Genomic DNA, 19496 nt, shown 5'->3' with positions numbered 1-19496 from the left:
CCTTTAACATTGGGAATTGCGTGTATTCAAGACAAATAAAGTGCTGGTGCAAGACATGACTACATTAGGTAGATAAGTTCTGGTTCTAACTTGGCAACACGTAATAGTAAAGGCTAATAGAATGGATGGTGCAATTGGATAAATGTCACCCTCCATATTTGTAACCTATTTTATAATTACCAACCAATTATTGTTACCCAATTTCTTAATATAAGTGTGAATAGATAAGGCTAAATATAACAATTTTATAAAACAAATACATCTTTCTTAATAAGTACTCATAAAATTACATACATTAGATTTCAACAAAAAGGAAAGAGAATACATCAAAAGTGCCCTAAGGGCTTACATCTTTCAAGGCTAAGGCCTTGATTATAACAAAAATATAATCCTATCCCAGAGAAGTAAGCTCGATAGTTATAAACAAATAAACATCAAAATGAGCTTCAATGCTCCATCTAGATCTCCATTTGCTTCTTAACGGGGTGGAGGTACATCATCATCACCTGAAATTTTTAATATACAACCCATAAAAAGGGAGTGAGCTTTTACACCCGGTAAGAATAATTTTAACACAATATATAAATGTTCATTATGATTATGATAATGCAATGCAATGCCATGCCATATGCTCAAGACTCTTTACTTCCTTTGAAAACCAATGCTCTATGTACAATTTTAACCCATGTTTGACTCTAAAAGTTGGACCTTTATTACACGTGCAAAATCTTTTTTCGTGACAAAAACCCATAGTATGTATTTAAAATACTCCCACATTTACCGGTCACCAAGTACGGAAGTGCAATTGGGGCACTTATCGTATTTTAAAACAACACTTCCACATTTATCGGCCACCAAGCACGGAGGGGCGATTGGATGCCCATTACTTTTCAAAACCTTTCCACATTTTCTAGCCACCAAGCATGGATGGGCAATTAAACACCCAAAATGTTTCCAACAACTTTCCCAAATTTACCGGCCACCAAGCACAGAAGGGCAATTGGGCACCTCAAAACATATTCAACAATATCCCCCCATATTTACCGGCATCAAGCACGGAAAGGCAATTGGGCACCTCAGTGAATATACACTACATTTTCAAATCTACGCAAATACCTCTTTAAAATATCCGACACATGTTCCAAGACCATGAGGATGCAATGCAACGCAATGCATGAGTGTACAAATATTATAATTCGCCTAAGGTTCAATTCAATTATATAAGTAATCAACAATTTAATTTAATACGTAATGAAACATTCATATTTCCATTACTCAAAATCTTCCTCATCATCAACAATAATTTTATATGAAATCCAGACTTTATGTAATTCCAACATTTCCAAGTTTCCACCCAACTCCACTTCCTTAAATAATCAATAACACCATCATAGATCAAAAATAGGCTTCGACAGTATCCATCAGAAACCTATATTCCAACCAAAGGAAATATGTCAATGTGAATTGTAATTAAAAAAAAAAAAACAACTGAAACTCATTACCACTAAAACAAAATCAAATGCTCCCATTAAAGTTAAAAAGTTATGCATTCAAATGATATTCATAGATAAACTTTATTAAAATGTGAATGCCATATCTCTAGTAAGTAAAAACTGTTGGAAATGGTAGAAAAATTCTGGGCAAAACCAGAATTTTTTCTCAAGTTTTGTCTATTTTTTAGGTGGGCCCCGAGCGTCGATTTACTCAGGTCAAAGTGGTAACGCGTTCTATGCCGCGTTGTGATTCACGTGGTATATTTGGTTGCTCAAAACCATTACCGAGTGAATGAAAAATTGAAGCCAAAGTGTGCTCCATGGAAATGGAGTTTTGGTGGAAATTCCTTAAAGTTGTAAAATGGCTTGTCTCACATTGATTTTGTGGGAAGTTTTGAAAAGGTTTACAAGGCATGGGTTTGGTACTTGGGGTGTGCCCAAGGGTTACCCAAGTGTTTTAGAGGGAGAGGTTATGGGCAAAATGGGCTAGACCCATTGGACCCAAAAATCACCACACACGCGCGCGCGCCGCCGTCCATCCGGTCGGTCTGGTGGGCTGGGCCTGGGCGCGAGTGCGTGGTTGGGTTGGGCTTGTTCGGCCCAATACTAATCTTTTTGGGCCAAAAACATTTGAATTTATTTTTATTTTTTGGTAAAATAAAATCCATAATTCAAATTAACCAGAAATAATCTGGTCCGAGTTTTTTTTTCCTGTACATCCAAACAGGGCCCTTCCGGTTTTTGAACCCAACAGCTCTAAATCTGTTTGAATTTCAAACCAAACAGTGCCTAAACAGTTTTGTATCTGTTTAATTCAAATTGAATAGGTACAGTACCTGTTTAATTCAAAATGGAAAGCCACCAATCCATCTATAAATAGACTAAGCCCCCCCATTTGGAAAAATACTCCAATTTTCGTACTCCATCTTCTGTTATAAATTTATTCTTCATTTTGCATTAAGTTCTTGTTACAGAGAGTATAAACACTTAGTGTGTTCGACGAACGAATAAATTGTAATGCTGCTTTTATTCGTTGATAGATCATTTTATCCTGGGAGATAGACGTCCAGATTCTGAAAGCACCGTGGAGAGGACGAATCTGTCTTAAGGACACAGTGTTAAACACTGGACTTGATCAGATTGTTATTCAAGAGAAATTAACCAAGTAAGTTGTTTAATTTTTATTCTGTTTTTATTTATTTATTTAAATCAGATTTTAATTTTCTTTTTGTAACAAAATAAAATATGTTTTTATTTTTATTTTTTTTTTAATTTATTTCGAGTTTGATTTTTGTAATCAAAACAAAATTCTCTCCTTTTCTTTATTTATTTATATTCTGGTTGTTGTTTAGTACACAACAGAATTTAATTTAATTAAATACAGTGAAGATTGTCCAACAAAAACAACTGGTATATCATCAAGATTCACATCTCCCTATTCCAAATATGGTTTCTCGAACCAATCATTATCTAAGATTTTTGAATTGTTATCTCTCCCTCCGATACCCAGCACTCCCTGGACTACTCTCCTCCCAGTGGTAATCCCTACACCTCCCAACGGTATTTCGATACCCAACAAATAAATTGAGCAAATTTTTGAAGTAAAATTCAGTTACTTGCCACTCTTAGAAATTCAAACTAGATATCAAAAGGATTAACCTTCAAGTCACTTTACCAAGTTACTCATACTCATTCTATTAACATCAATAAATCTATACTATATATATAACCAAATGTAGTGATTTCTTAAAATATTCTAAATTCTCAATCCTAACATCTCATTAAACTCTTTCCCAGGTGGCAAATCTATTTTTCTCTCATTCTATTTTCCTATTTTTTAATATATTTCACTTTTCAACTACTTAGGGATACATATAATATCATATGGATAGGATCTTTTCAAAATATTTATAGATAAAAGATGAGTTTGACTCTAATTTAAATTTCTTCATCAAATTTATATCATACTCAAAGATATTTCAAAAAATAAAAAATAAATTAAATCATAAATCTCAAAACCTTACTTCCATGACAATATGGTGGCACATCTATTATTCTCTCATTCTATTTTCTTATTTTTTTCCTCTTTTTTAATATATTTCACTTTTTAATTACTTAGGGATATATATAATATCATATGAATATGATCTTTTCAAAATAATTATAGATAAAAGATGAGTTTGACTCTAATTCAAATTCATTCATTAAATTTATATCCTACTCAAAGATATTTCAAAAAATAAAAAATAAATTAAACTATAAATCTCAAAACCTTACTTCCATGACTGTAACGCCCTCAAAATAAACCCATTATATATATGTCATTGACATGCACTATTTAAAGAAAACAATTCATTAATTCATTCATCAGAGTATTACTAAATAAAAGCATTACATGTAACATCGAATAAAATGCCCTACAGGCTTACATCTTTCCAAGCCAACACTTGGATACAAAAAGATGAGTTCTAACTCAATACAAGAAAAGCCCTTGGCTTGGATGTTTACATGTACTAATAAATAAAGACAATTAACTAAAGATAGTCTTCGAAATCCAAGTCCCTTCCAAGCTACGTCCTTGGAGGTAGCTTATCACCTGAACCTGAAAATGATGTTCCCATATAGGGTGAGCCACAGCCCAGTAGAAAAATACTAAACCACATATAAGCAATGAATAAAGCAATAGCATTCAACAGATGGTTAACTAAGATAATCAATTATTCCATTTTACAGTCTCATGACACTATTGTCTAAGACACGTTTTACTTTCCAACTTTATCATCATGGCTCAGAACCTGGCCAAACTTACCACAGTGAATTATATATATATCATATTCACATTCCTCCAATATCAACAAATAAATGAGACTCAAGCTCAAATCAAAACACTTCATACTTCCAGTTTGATACACATTTTAGTGCTGTATCATTATAACACTTCAATATAGATAAGCACACATAACAGTGATGCTAATGGAGTCCATCCCCTATCTCCTCCCAAACAAAATCCGGTTTAGAGGTCCATCCCCTATCTTCCCCTAAACCGTGGAGTACATCCCCTATCTCCTCCCACACAAAACAAAGTATGTAAACACATAACATATACATCACACAATCAATACACATAATGTCTGTATTAATTCAACAGTCAAAATTAATGACTCAACTAATGTGATTAGTTTCAGTTATACCTCATCCACATGCATTGTCTACAACAATCACGACTATCCTCCACCGATAGCCCAAAACAGTTATTTCTAAACTTGGAAATAAATATATCAACAATTCCATAGGCGAGTGATTTAAATTATCCAACTACACCATTTAATCAATAAATTCCCCAATTCCCTTAAATTAATTATACAAATTAATTAATTAATACAACTAGGGTTTTCCCCAAAATTACCAAAGTGCCCCCAACATATCAAAATACTAAAACTTAGAACAAAACTTATAAGATGGAGTAGGAAATCCCTACCTCGAAGACAACAACCCAAATGGAGAAGACAGAGATGATATCCAAATACCAAAGTGCTCCAAATCGCTAACTATTCAGATTAAATGGAAGCCCTCGACTCACTCTATCTTTTTAATGAAGGATCTAGGGTAGAAACACACCCTAAGTAGATCAATCCTAAGAGAGAAGGTGTGTAGAGGGAGAGAGAACTCGTAACTAGGGTTTTGGAATATGAAAGTGCAAGAAAAACAGATCTGAAACACGCTGCTGCCTATTTAAACCTGACAGGCTCGCTCGAGCGAATACTTGGTCGCTCGAGCGACCAGACACAGAAAATCTACGCTCGAGCCAAGGGAGCCTTGCTCGAGCCAACAACACAAAAGCTCGCTCGAGCGAAAGAAAACTCGATCGAGCGAAGAACTCAAACCCACAGGTCTGCAATCAGACACACGCTCGAGCTAAGGAACTATCGCTCGAGCGAAGAACGAACTAACTCGCTCGAGCGAAGAAAAGCTCGCTCGAGCCAAAAACCTCAGCTCTCAGGTCTAACTCAAAACGCAACCCTCGCTCGATCGAAGCTATCCTGGCTCGAGCGAAGGACCAAAACAAAGAGATCGCTCGAGCGAAGAGTCAAAATTCTGGGCAGCAACACTGGATTTCTAAACCCAACCAACCTGAAACAAACCTGCCCAACACATCCTATGACTCCAAATGAGAAAATAAAGGACAACAACAACAATTATACAATGACAGAGTCTACGGAACCTAAGTCCGGATATAATAATCAAATGGGAAAAGACCGGGGTCGCTATAATGACAATATGAAATTGAACAAAAATATTGGAGAACAGGAGAACCCTGCAGGTGATTTAACTAATCATGCAAGATTTTTTTTATGTGAAAAGAAATATATATTTAAAATCTCATATTATGTTTTTTGCTCTATTTTTTCTTTTGCAGATTTTTTTGTTTGTTTTAGTTTTAGTTTATTTGGTGTATTTAATTTTTTTTTCCTTCATAATCTAAGTTAGTTGTTGAAATTATAATAATATAGCAGATGCACTTGTGCCTCCAAAATTTATTATTCATGTTTTAAAAATTTTACAACTACAACATACAGGAAAAAATCTCTTAAAAAACTCCAAATTCTCAATTCTAACATCTCGTTAAACTCTTTTCTAGGTGGCACATCTATTATTCTCTCATTCTATTTTCCTATTTTTTTCCTTTTTTTAATATATTTCACTTTTTAATTACTTAGGGATATATATAATATCATATGGATGGGATCTTTTCAAAATATTTATAGATAAAAGATGAGTTTGACTCTAATTCAAATTCCTTCTTCAAATTTATATCCTACTCAAAGATATTTCAAAAAATAAAAAATAAATTAAACTATAAATCTCAAAACCTTACTTGACAATATAAAATTTGGCAAAAATATTGGAGAACAGAAGAACCCTGGAGAGAAATTAAACAGGTGATTTAATCAATTATGCAAGATTTTTCTTATGTGAAAAGAAATATATATTTGAAACCTCATATTATGTTTTTTGCTCTATTTTTTCTTTTGCAGATTTTTTTGTTTGTTTTAGTTTTAGTTTATTTGGTGTATTTATTTATTTTTTCCTTCATAATCTAAGTTAGTTGTTAAAATTATAATAATGTAGTAGATGCGTTTACGCCTCCAAAATTTATTATTCATTTTTTTTTAAAATTTTACAAGTACAACGTACAGGAAAAAATCTCTTAAAAAACTCCAAATTCTCAATTCTAACATCTCATTAAACTATTTCCTAGGTGGCACATCTATTCTTCTCTCATTCTATTTTCCTATTTTTTCTACTTTTTTAATATATTTTATTTCACTTTTAATTACTTAGGGCATGAATATATATAATATGGATAGGATTTTTTCAAAATATTTATAGATAAAAGATGAGTTTGACTCTAATTCAAATTCCTTCATCAAGTTTATATCATACTCAAAGATATTTCAAAAAAAAAAAAAAAATTAAGCTATAAATCTCAAAACCTTACTTCCATCACAATATGAAATTGGGCAAAAACATTGGAGAAGAGAAGAACCCTGCAAAGAAATTAAACAGGTGATTTAACCAATTATGCAAGATTTTTCTCATGTGAAAACAAATATATATTTGAAATCTCATATTATGTTTTTTGCTCTATTTTTTCTTTTGCAGATTTTTTTTGTTTGTTTTAGTTTTAGTTTATTTGGTGTATTTAATTTTTTTCTTCATAATCTTAGTTAGTTGTTGAAATTATAATAACGTAGTAGATGCGCTTATACCTCCAAAATGTATTATTCATTTTTTTTAAATTTTACAACTGCAACGCACAAAAAAAAAGTAGCAATGGCAACAAAGGGCTAAAAGACCAATACAAAGAGTGATGTTTTGTGATGCAATTGGAGTTCACCCATTTTTTTTAAGAAAAATTGTGCCAATCGAGAAGAGTATTTGGAACACATTCACGAGATTGAAAGAAGTTTTTATTCAATCTCATTTATTTTTTATTATATTTTGTTCTTCAATTATATTAATTTGTGTGTTTGATTTTTTTGTAATATATAAGGAGAGCACTCAATTTAAATTCGGATGTAAATAAACTTAATTATGTAGTAGCTCTAAAATATTTTTGCCTATATTTTTATTTTTTTATTTGAGATCTTCATGAGTTTAAATTTGTTTCTTTGCATATATGTAGTGAGTAGGATTAAGTTTTTAAATGATAAGTTTTTCTTTTCCAGTAAAAAGTCAACTGCATAAAGGAATATTTGAAGCACAAGATTGGATTTCAAAATCCTCAATGAATATACAAATAAATTACTTTGTTTTCAACTCATAATACTCTTTGTATATACATATAACGAAAACCAATTGTAGATAAGGCCATTTGGATCCATTCGAAGAGCAAAAACTCAATATACATGTTTTTTACTTAATTAATATTTAATAGTTAATTTCAATTACATTATTGAATGTCATGTAATTTTTAAACAGATTGGATTCAATATTGGAATACTTCAATAAAAGTTTGGTTAATTTCTTATAAACAAAATTATTAGTATTCAACTATGTTTGTGTTGAAATTATAAACACATTACATATTAATGATCAAAATTTTAAAATTTAATTTGAATAAATATGTTTTAGGTATTTAGACAAAAATCATAGGTAAGAAATTATTTTCTATGATTGTTGAATTTTATATTCACGTGTCACTACCATAGAAATATTTATGTCATGCGCGTTCTATAGTTAAGACTTTATTATTTAAAATTAAGGATTATATTATCGTATAACATAAAAGCAAAAATAAAACTAAGATGTTAAAAAAAAAGTGATGCTATTTTTTTATTTTTTATTTTTCTTATTTAGTAGCTTCAAAATACGAAAGTTGTTGAAATTTATAGGTTATAGACACAAAACAAATTTTAAAAAAATAAAAAAGTGATCCTTGAATTTTATTTGTAATTAAATAGCTTTAAAATACAAAAACTGTTAAAAATAGAGTTAAAATTTGTATAATAAAATAGCATAGATATTTATTTTTTAACTACACAAAATTTAAATTTTAAAAAATTATAGATTGCATTTAACTCTTATATAATGTTAACTTACTACAGTTCTTATTTTTGAGTTCTTTTTTTACCAATTTTAACAAATTATGGGTGGCATTTTACTCTTATCTAATTTTTAAACTACTATTCTCTCAAGTTCTTCTATTATTAGAATTATATTAGTTGTTGTTTTTCTTATCAAGTTTATCTTATCTTATTTTTGAATTTTTAAATTTCAACTTTGATTTTTTTTCTTTTTCAATCTTCATTTGATATTTACTAAATTTCTCTCTATCTCATTTTTCTAGGATTTATCTAAATTTCTCTTTCTATATTCTTATAATTTGTCTTCACATTTATACTTGATTTTTTTTTTTAATTTTTATCTTATATTTACATGATCTACTCTTACTCTTGATTTTCAATTAAATTTATTCTTTTTTTAGGATTTATCTAATTTTCACTTTCTATATTTTTATAGTTTATCTTCAAATTCAAACTTAATTTATTTTTATTTTTATCTTATATTTATAGAATCTCACTCTGATCTTTTTTTTTTTTAGTTGAGATCAATCAAATCTATTATTTAAGTACTTATCTAAGTTAATATCATAGAATTTTGTTATTAATTTTTAACATATTTAGTATTGTTTACCACCTTTTGTTACTTGCCCGTGCATAGCACGGGTTACCACTAGTAATCAATTATACAAAATGGGCATTATACACAATTACACAATTGATTGGCCGCATCCTATACAAAATAACAATGACCAATGGAATCAAATGACCATTTGATTGGCCATCACCAATCGATTGGTCGACTGATTGGATGGGCCATCCAAGAAATACATATTCTAATTCAAGAGTAAGACATAAGGAAGCAAGCCACTCCTATTCTAATTCATCAACTGAAACCCAAAACTCCATGATACAACAATAGTAATGACTTATAATGCATCAAAAACATAATGCCAGAAACAATCTTCTAGTATAGCAACACTTGAAATGTAGTACCAACATAATGCAACAACTAAAATTAGCAAGGTCTGTGAACCTTGTTCACCATCACTATAATTTGTCACCCATCAATTCAACGCGGACACATGGCATTAATACTTATCCAGTTGAATAAAGTTCATGCTAAATTCTAATACACGCTTGATTACGCCAATTGAAATATAAAGGTGAGCCAAAAAATTAGAAAGTCAAATCAAATACCTCTGAAATTTCTGAAGTGGATTGGGTACTGATGGGATATAATCAGGGAGGTCCTATCATCAAAATAAGACCTGAATATCTTAGGAACTTGATATGCAAGTAGAAATGAAAAATTATCTAAAAACAAATATTTGATTTTGAATCTAGAAAAACGTCATGAAGCTTTGGTTGACTTTCTAAGGTCTGATGATGTAGTTTATAACAGAACAAACCAACCAATTTGATGAATAATAAAAGTTGATCCCATGTCAATTGATCATACGGCAAATGACCTATTACTTAAAGAAAAATCCTGCACTATGTGGTTGTCTTTTTTATCTGGGGTGAGCTTTCAAAGTCCAAATGAGAGCCATTGTCATGAAAAATGAGCAAAGAAAACAGCAATATATCCATGCAAGCTCTGAAACAACACAATTTAATCAAGGAGCTTTTGTGACCTTGAATTGGTATTCATGCTGCTTTTACCTTAGTTGCCCCCCTGCATACGAAGTAAGGAGAGTTGCCTTCCATATTATTATTGGAACTGTATCCATGCAAGCTCTGAAGAGAAAACTTCCTAAATTTCTGATTAACTCAATTACTAACTTTGCATGGCTTTTCAAACAATCAATATTCTACTAATTTCTTTATCTTTGTGTATCTATAGGCACATTTATACATGCATGCATGTGAGTATCTGTTTACATTGAAATTTCTCTAAGCAAGCTAGTCTCTCGTCCCCATCACCAAATATCACATTTCATATATGTAGTCTGAATCCTGCCTAAATGAGACAAGTTAAGGCCTCACTTATTATACAAGTACAGGAGTAGATATGGGAATTGAAGAATCCAATAGCTAAATATACTGGTTCCATGTACAAGTACAAAAGAGCTAAATGCATAATACCATGATAATCCACCATTTGCCAATTGACATCTCAACATGTTCAGTCTCCAAACCCAGTTCATTCAAGCCCAGAGTGGCTGAACAAAACATATCAAATGCATCTAATTAAATTCAAAGCTACTGAAAAAGTATTTATGTTAGATACCAACATAAATTCTAGCATATTCTACAAGTAAATTAACCAATGATAATATAAATCAAGACATTTTTGTAGAACTCTAATTGAATTCTTTACATCCCAAAGATGCAATTTAATTTATTATTCATGAGAAATGTACAAGAAGAGAAACCAGGACCTTCATTGATTCACATTATCTCCCGTACAATGAAACTATAAGAGCTTGCTCACTCTCTACTGTAATTGGAAGCTAAAATAATAGCATATAATGAACAACCAAAATTCTCAAACTAACACAAATTATATTAATATTTGATAACACACTAATTTAACCAATGATTTTTTTTTTTAATTCAATAATTATCTTTTAAAATAACGATTACTATATTCTTAATAGTTTATATTTAATAATTAATACTTATTACATTTAAGACAAATTTTAATTAAAATCAACATTAACACTTAGATAATTAGTAAATTGTGATTAACAATTTTCATAAAAATCTGCTTAAAAGGCATAATATATACCTTAGTTAAGTAATGATACATGAATTAGAGATGATGCATGGATTCTAATGTCATGTATCTTATCATAATATTGGCAGCCACAGGCACTGTAAAGATCCAAGATCACTTTTCTACAAGTTAGCAAAATTAGTTTACTAATCGATTGCACATCTGAAATTTTTCAAAAGCATCGATTAACTAGTCGATTGGAAGAATTGGCCACTACAATCGATTGTCCAATTGATTGGATGGTTTCGCCACCACTAATCCTTTCACCAATCGATTGGAAGGATTGTCCACCACCAATCAATTGTGCTATTGATTGGATGGATTGGCTAACACTAATCAATTGTTCAATAAAAATTGTAAACAAGCATGCTATCATGCCTCCCAATGTTCTAAAACCAGGAAAAAAATATTATTACTATTTTCCTTTCTCCATTATCTTAGATAACAAATTATTCATTGAACAAACAATAGCTACTAACAAAAAAATAAAAAAAAGACTTAATTTTCTAAAGTATAATCAATTATATTCTGTTACCAACATTCCACGACTACTGTTCGCTTTTTGCGTATGTATTGCACTCCAAGGCACTCCTCCTCCAAGGTCTTAGAATATCCATGCCCAGCAACTTTCATCAATTCTACTACCATTTTGTAAATAACTTTCATATATTAGTCACTTTGTTTCAACATTTAAATAAAACTCAGATTTGTAATATTTGTTTTGAGGACCTTAAACCACTATTTTAGCCACTATACATCAGTTGGGACTCATTTTCCAACTTTTACTCAACAACCAAACATTGAAAAGATAAAATCCAAATATATAATCAGTTCATAATGGGACCCAGATTACAAAAAACTTATGTTTCGAATCGTAATGCATGACATATGGTAAGTAAACACCATAACTACATATCTGCCAACATGCAAGAGGGTCCGAATAAGTGTCCGAGTGTCAAAACCGTAATGCATGAGAAATGGCAAGTAAATCCCATAATTACATACCTGCCATCATGCAAGAGGGTCCGAATAAGTGTCCGAGTGTTCGGATCCTAATATACGAGAAATGGCAAGTAAACACCATAATTACATATCTACCATCACGCCAGAGGGTCCGAATAAGTGTCCGAGTGTTCGAATCCTAACGCCCAAGAAATAGCAAGTAAACACCCTAATTACGTATCTGCGATCATGCAATAGGGTCCGGATAAGTGTCCGAGTGTTTAAACCCTAATGCATGAGAAATGACTAATAAACACCATAATTACATATCTGCCATCATGGAAGAGGGTCCTAACAAGTGTCCGAATTTAGAACCCTAATGCATGAGATATGGTAAGTAAACGCCATAATTACATATATGCCATCATGCAAGAGGGTCCGAATAAGTGTCCGAGTGTCTAAACCCTAATGGATGAGAAATGGCAAGTAACACCATAATTACATATCTGCCATCATGCAAGAGGGTCCGAATAAGTGCCCGAGTGTCCGAATCCTAATGCACGAGAAATGGCAAGTAAACACAATAATTAAATATCTGCCATCATGTAAGAGGGTTCAAATAAGTGTCCGAGTGTTTTACACCCTAATGCCTGAGAAATGACAAATAAGCACCATAATTACATATCTGCCATCATGCAAGAGGGTCCGAAAAAGTGTCCGAATTTCGAAGCCTAATGCATGAGAGATCGTAAGAAGACACCAAAATTACATATCTACCATTATGCAAGATGGACCGAATAAGTGCCCGAATGTTTAAATCCTAACGCATGAGAAATGGCAAGTGGACACCATAATTACATATCTGCTATCATGCAAGAAGGTCCGAATAAGTGTCCGAGTGTTCGAATCCAAATGCATGAGAAATGGCAAGTAAACACGATAATTACATATCGGCCATCATGCAAGAGGGTCCGAATAAGTGTCTGAGTGTTCGAATCCTAATGCACGATAAATAGCAAGTAAACACCATAATTACATATCTGCCATCATACAAGAGGGTCCGTATAAGTGTTCGAGTGTTCGAATCCTAACGCCCGAGAAATGGCAAGTAAACATCATAATTACATATTTACCATCATGCAATAGGGCCCAGGGAAGTGTCCGAGTCTTTAATCCCTAATGCATGAGAAATGACTAATAAACACCATAATTACATATCTGCCATCATGAAAGAGGGTACGAATAAGTGTCATAATTTTGAACCCTAATGCGTGAGATATGGTAAGTAAATACCATAATTACATATCTGTCATCATGCAAGAGGATCCGAATAAGTGTCCGAGCGTCTAAACCCTAATGCATGAGAAATGGCAAGTAAACACCACAATTACATAACGGCCATCATGCAAGGGGGTTCGAAAAAGTGTCCTGGTGTTTAAACCCTAAAACATGAGAAATGACAAGTAAACACCGTAATTACATATCTGCCATGATGCAAGAGGGTCCGAAAAAGTGTCAGAATTTTGAACTCTAATGCATGAGAGATTGTAAGTAAACACCACAATTACATATCCGCCATCATACAAGAGGGACCAAATAAGTGCCTGAATGTTTAAACACTAATGCATGAGAAACAGCAAGTAGACACCATAATTACACATCTGCTATCATGCAAGAGGGTCCGAATAAGTGTCCGATTGTCTAAACCCTAATGCATGAGAGATTGTAAGTAAACACCATAATTACACATCTGCCATCATGCAAAAGGGACCGAATAAGTGTCCGATTGTCTAAACCCTAATGCATGAGAGATTTTAACTAAACACCATAATTACATATCTGCCATCATGCAAGAGGGACCGAATAAGTGCCCGAATGTTTAAACCCTAATGCTTGAGAATTGGCAAGTATACACCACAATTACATATCTGCCATCATGTAAGAGGGTCTGAATAAGCGTCCGAGTGTTCGAATCCTAATGCATGAGAAATGGCAAGTAAGCACCATAATTACCTATCTGCCATCATGCGAGAAGGTCCGAATAACTGTCCGAGTGTTCGAATCTTAATGCACGAAAAATGGCAAGTAAACACCATAATTACATGTTTGTTATCATGCAAGAGGGTTTGAATAAGTTTCCGAGTGTTTAAACCCTAATGCATGAGAAATGAGAAGTAAACACCATAATTACATATCTGGCATCATGCAAGAGGGTCTGAATAAGTGTCCAAATTTCGAACCCTAACGCATGCGATATGGTAAGTAAATACCATAATTACACATCTGCCATCATTCAAGAGGATCCGAATAAGTGTTTGATTTCCTAAACCCTAATGCATGAAAAAGTAGCAAGTAAATACCATAACTACATATTTGCCATTATGCAAGAGGGTCCGAATAAGTGTCAGAGTGTTCGAATCCTAATGCACGAGAAATGGCAAGTAAACACCATAATTACATATCTGGCATCTTGCAAGAGGGTTCAAATAATTGTCCGGGTGTGTAAACCCTAATGCATGAGAAATGACAAGTAAACACCAAAATTACATATCTGCCATCATGTAAGAGGGTCCGAAAAACTGTCCGAATTTCGAACCCTACTGCATGAGAGATGGTAAGTAAACACCATAATTACATATCTGCCATCATGTAAGAGGGTCCGAATAAGTGTCCAAGTGTTTAAACCCTATTGCATGAGAAATGACTAATAAACACCATAATTACATATTTGCCATCATGGAAGGGGGTCCTAACAAGTGTCCGAATTTCGAACCCTAATGCATGAGATATAGTAAGTAAACGCCATAATTACATATCTGCCATCATGCAAGAGGGTCCGAATAAGTGTCCGAGTGTCTAAACCCTAATGGATGAGAAATGGTAGTTAACACCATAATTACATATCTCCCATCATGCAAGAGGGTCCGAATAAGTGCCCGAGTGTCCGAATCTTAATGCACGAGAAATGGCAAGTAAACACAATAATTAAATATATGCCATCTTGTAAGATAGTTCGAATAAGTGTCCGAGTGTTTTACACCCTAATGCTTGAGAAATGACAAATAAGCACCATAATTACATATCTGCCATCGTGCAAGAGGGTCCAAAAAAGTGTCCGAATTTCGAACCCCAATGCATGAGAGATCGTAAGTAAACACCATTGTAACGCCCTTAAAATAATAACATTAAAACCATCAATGTAAATATTCATTTATATACAAAAGATCCACATTTCCTCAATTCATCAGAGTGCTTCATTACAAAAGTATTACACGTTAACAACAAAGTGAATGCCCTACGGGCTTACAGCTTTCCAAGTTAACACTTGGTTACAAAAGAGAGTATTGACCCGGTTACACATTAAGCCCTTGGCTTGAATTTACAAGTAATACATCAAAAGGAAGAATAAGGCAACAAAAGTAAGTTTGCCCCTAGCCTCCCAAGCTATGTCCCCAGAAGTGGCATGCTACCTGTACCTGAAAATGATGTTCCCATATAGGGTGAGCCACAGCCCAGCAGAGATATACTAAACCAACTATAAACAATGCCTAAAAGATTAGCAACTGAAAGATGGTCGATACTTACACCTCCATTTACATCTTATTTCAATTCCATGACAACCAAGTCTATGATACAAGGTACTTTTCATTTCTTGTTCAACTTTGGGTTTGAAAACAGGGCTCAGTACTCTGGCCAAAACATTTTGATGAGATTACAGTTCATCACTAGAACATTTTCAAAATTTACGGTGGATACCCATTTTGGTGCTGTATCAATAACACATAAACTACTTCCATACTTCACAAACGATGATGATATACATTTTAATGCTATATCAAATCAAACAAACTTTTCAATGGATAAGCATATGAGCTATATCACTACCACAACAGATAAGCATATGAACCATATCAACGTTCCAATAGATAAGCATATGAGCTATATCAATACTACAACAGATAAGCATATGAGCTATATCTACACTTCACTAGACAAGCATATGAGCTGTATCTACACTTCACAAAGATAAGCATATGAGCTGTATCTTCACTTCTCTAGACAAGCATATGAGCTGTATCTACACTTCACAAAGATAAGCATATGAGTTGTATCTTCACTTCTCTAGACAAGCATATAAGCTGTATCTACGGAGTTCATCCCCCATCTCCTCCCAATCCTATTCGGTTTAGAGGTACATCCCCCATCTTCCCCTAAACCGTGGAGTACATCCCCCATCTCCTCCTCTACACAAGCAATGCATATAAACACAGAATCATATACACAATCGATCAATACATAAAGTTAATGTATTCTACCAACCGTCTACACATAATGCATATAAACACATTGGTCATATACACAATCGTTCAATACATAAAGTTAATGTATTCTATCAACCGTCATACTCTATGACACATCCGATTAATGAGTTTTAGTTTGCCTAATCATCATGCATTGTCTACAACAATCAACACTACCCTCCACCGGTAGCCCAAAGCAATTATTTCTAAGCAGGAAACAAATGCACACATTGATAATATATCAATATTTCAACTAGATGAGCAATAAAAGATTCGACTACACTCTTTAGTCTCATACATTCCCAATTTCAACATTCTCAATTCAATTCTTCGTTCTCCTCAATTAATTATATGCATTAATTAATTAAACCAATTAGGGCAAATTACCATAATTCACAAACAACCCTAAGGTTCCATTTCCATCAATGTCCCAACATTTATCTCATTTCTCTATGCCCAACATGCATATAGGTTTATATATTTAAAACCCTAACTTTTGTAAAATTACACAAAGGCCCAAACTTTCTCAAAATTTACCCAACAACCCCCAACATATCAAAAAGCTAAAATTCAAAGACAAAGCTCATAAGATGGAGTAGGTTATCCCTACCTCGAAGTTAGAGCTCGGATGGAGAAGAGACCAAAACCAAAGTGCTCCAAGGACCAAGATTTTTGGATCAAAAGATAGCCCTCGACGATCAATCCAACTTTTAAAAAGACCAAAGGTAAGGAGAACACCCTAGCTAGATCAAACCCTAGAGAGAAGGGAGATTCTAGAGAGAGGAGCTCTCAAAAATGGGTTTTAGAAAAGTAAGAGAGAGAGTGCGGATGTAAAAAGTGATTCGAAATAGCCTAGCTGCCAACTGATATACGACTCTCCCGCTCGAGCGGAGAACACAACGCTCGAGCGTCAAGAACAAAAACCAGGTCCGCTCGAGCGCATAAAGTCCCGCTCGAGCTCCAAGACATAAGAATAAAGCACCTCCGCTCGAGCGTGAAAACCAGTCCGCTCGAGCGTAGATTTTCCCCTCCCAGAACTTACACCAAAAAGGTACTACCCGCTCGAGCGCTGCCAAGCCCGCTCGAGCGCGACTCGCTCAAGCACAAGAAACCAGCTCGAGCATAGAAAACACTTCTGCAGAAGTTTTGCAGAGGCACGAAATACTGAAACTGTGAAAACCCCGCTCGAGCGCAATACGACCCGCTCGAGCGGACCGTTCAAAAACTGGGCAACAACAATGGGGGCTAAAGCTCTACCAACCTGCAACAACTGAGCCCAACACATTCTAAAACTCAAACAAAAGAGCTTAAAGGTTGACAACACGATAGGTACAACTACCAACTCCACGGGACCGCATCCGGAAAACAACAGAACAGTAGAGGGATAACCGGGATCGCTATAACCATAATTACATATCTGCCATTATGCAAGATGGACCGAATAAGTGCCCGAATGTTTAAACCCTAACGCATGAGAAATGGCGAGTGGACACCATAATTACATATCTGCTATCATGCAAGAAGGTCCGAATAAGTGTTCGAGTGTTCGAATGCAAATGCACAAGAAATGGCAAGTAAACACGATAATTACATATCGGCCCAATTTTTAATTTTTTTTAACTGCAATTACAAAAAATAATAATAATAAATCTTTGAATTGGGATTACTCTTCCTCTTTGATTAAAGAGGAAAAAACAAAATAAAAAAAATAAATAACAAATTGAACTCAAGAAACACAAGTCATCGAACTGCCTAAGACAATGAATTTTTATAGTTAAACAAATTGTACTTATTGAAAGAGTAGAAACACGAAAACAACTACTTCGAAGCCAAAAATCCCAAGTGACAATCAAATCAGATACAATTAAAAAAGAAATGTCAATGATAATGTTTCAATGCCTCAATTTTTAATCTTTACCAGCTTTATTGCAAGAGATAGCCAGCAAGCAAAAATACTTCTTTGAAGCCAAAGATCCCAAGTGACAATCAGATAAAATTAAAAAAGAAATGTCAATGATACTTCACCAGCTTCATAGCAAGAGATAGACAGCAAACAAAAATGACAACTCCTATCAAAACTTTATCTCTTTCTACCATGGAATTTAACCTCTATTTCTAATTCAATCATGGCCAATAGATAAATCCCAGACATTAAATTCATATATCCTAAAAATGCTATTATTCAATACCTTTCACACTACAATTTCACAATCAATTGTGCAATCGATTAGGAGCAGATTTGTATAGTTTAGACTTGGCTGATAATGGTACACAATCAATTGTGCAATCAATTGCTCTGTACTCTTCCAATATGGATACGTTTTGTGCCCAACCACTTATAGTACCAAGCTCGTCTAGAAAACAAATATTCCTGAAATTTTCAAAACATTAGCCCGTTCATTGTTAATATTCATTAACCCATTGCATTTCAAGAAAGAAAGTGATGAGCTAATAAACAATTGTAAGGGAGAGAGTTCCTAACCTAGGTGCTTACTTGAGAAGGAAAATTAAAGAGAACTTGAGTTGCTAAGAATCACCTAAAGGCAGAAGGACAAAAAGCTAGGCATAATGAGGACATTCTTCAAATGTCGATGCTAGCTACAAATTTGCCAATTAATTACTACATGACTTAAAAACTAATTTCTACATAACCAAAGATTCTCATTTAATGTTAATTCCTATGTCCAAAAGAAGTCAAAAACAAAAGAATCACCAGCACAAAATATGTCCTTTAGAAATGAAGGAGCACCAAATCCACAATAGTCAGAGCACTTCTCAAGGATAGCAAGATAAAGTGGCAATTCTCATTACTGAGATCACTTAAAAAATGTAAAAGAAAACTAACTTTCCATGGCTAATCTATAAAAAATAATACTCAACTTTTGACAAAGAAGAGCATTACCCCATAACAAAACTCATTTGAAGTAAAAAAAAAATAAAAATAAAAAATAAAAAAGATAAATAAATAAATAAA

At 33.4% G+C, this 19496-nt stretch overlaps 1 long non-coding RNA gene across 1 annotated transcript; it reads right to left on the bottom strand.

Annotated features, from left to right (window-relative positions):
• Positions 1–191: 191 nt before the first annotated feature.
• Positions 192–18893, bottom strand: LOC145822845 (uncharacterized). Its single transcript, XR_014364668.1, has 3 exons — positions 18712–18893; positions 9758–9810; positions 192–506 (listed from the first exon to the last, which is right to left on the bottom strand). It is a non-coding gene; the product is annotated as an uncharacterized LOC145822845 (long non-coding RNA).
• Positions 18894–19496: the final 603 nt, after the last annotated feature.

Source organism: Camellia sinensis, chromosome 3 (genome assembly GCF_055761805.1).
Source record: "Camellia sinensis isolate YWXY chromosome 3, ASM5576180v1, whole genome shotgun sequence".
In the NCBI taxonomy this organism is placed as follows: Eukaryota; Viridiplantae; Streptophyta; class Magnoliopsida; order Ericales; family Theaceae; genus Camellia; species Camellia sinensis.
This window is presented reverse-complemented; position numbering and strand designations above follow the sequence as displayed.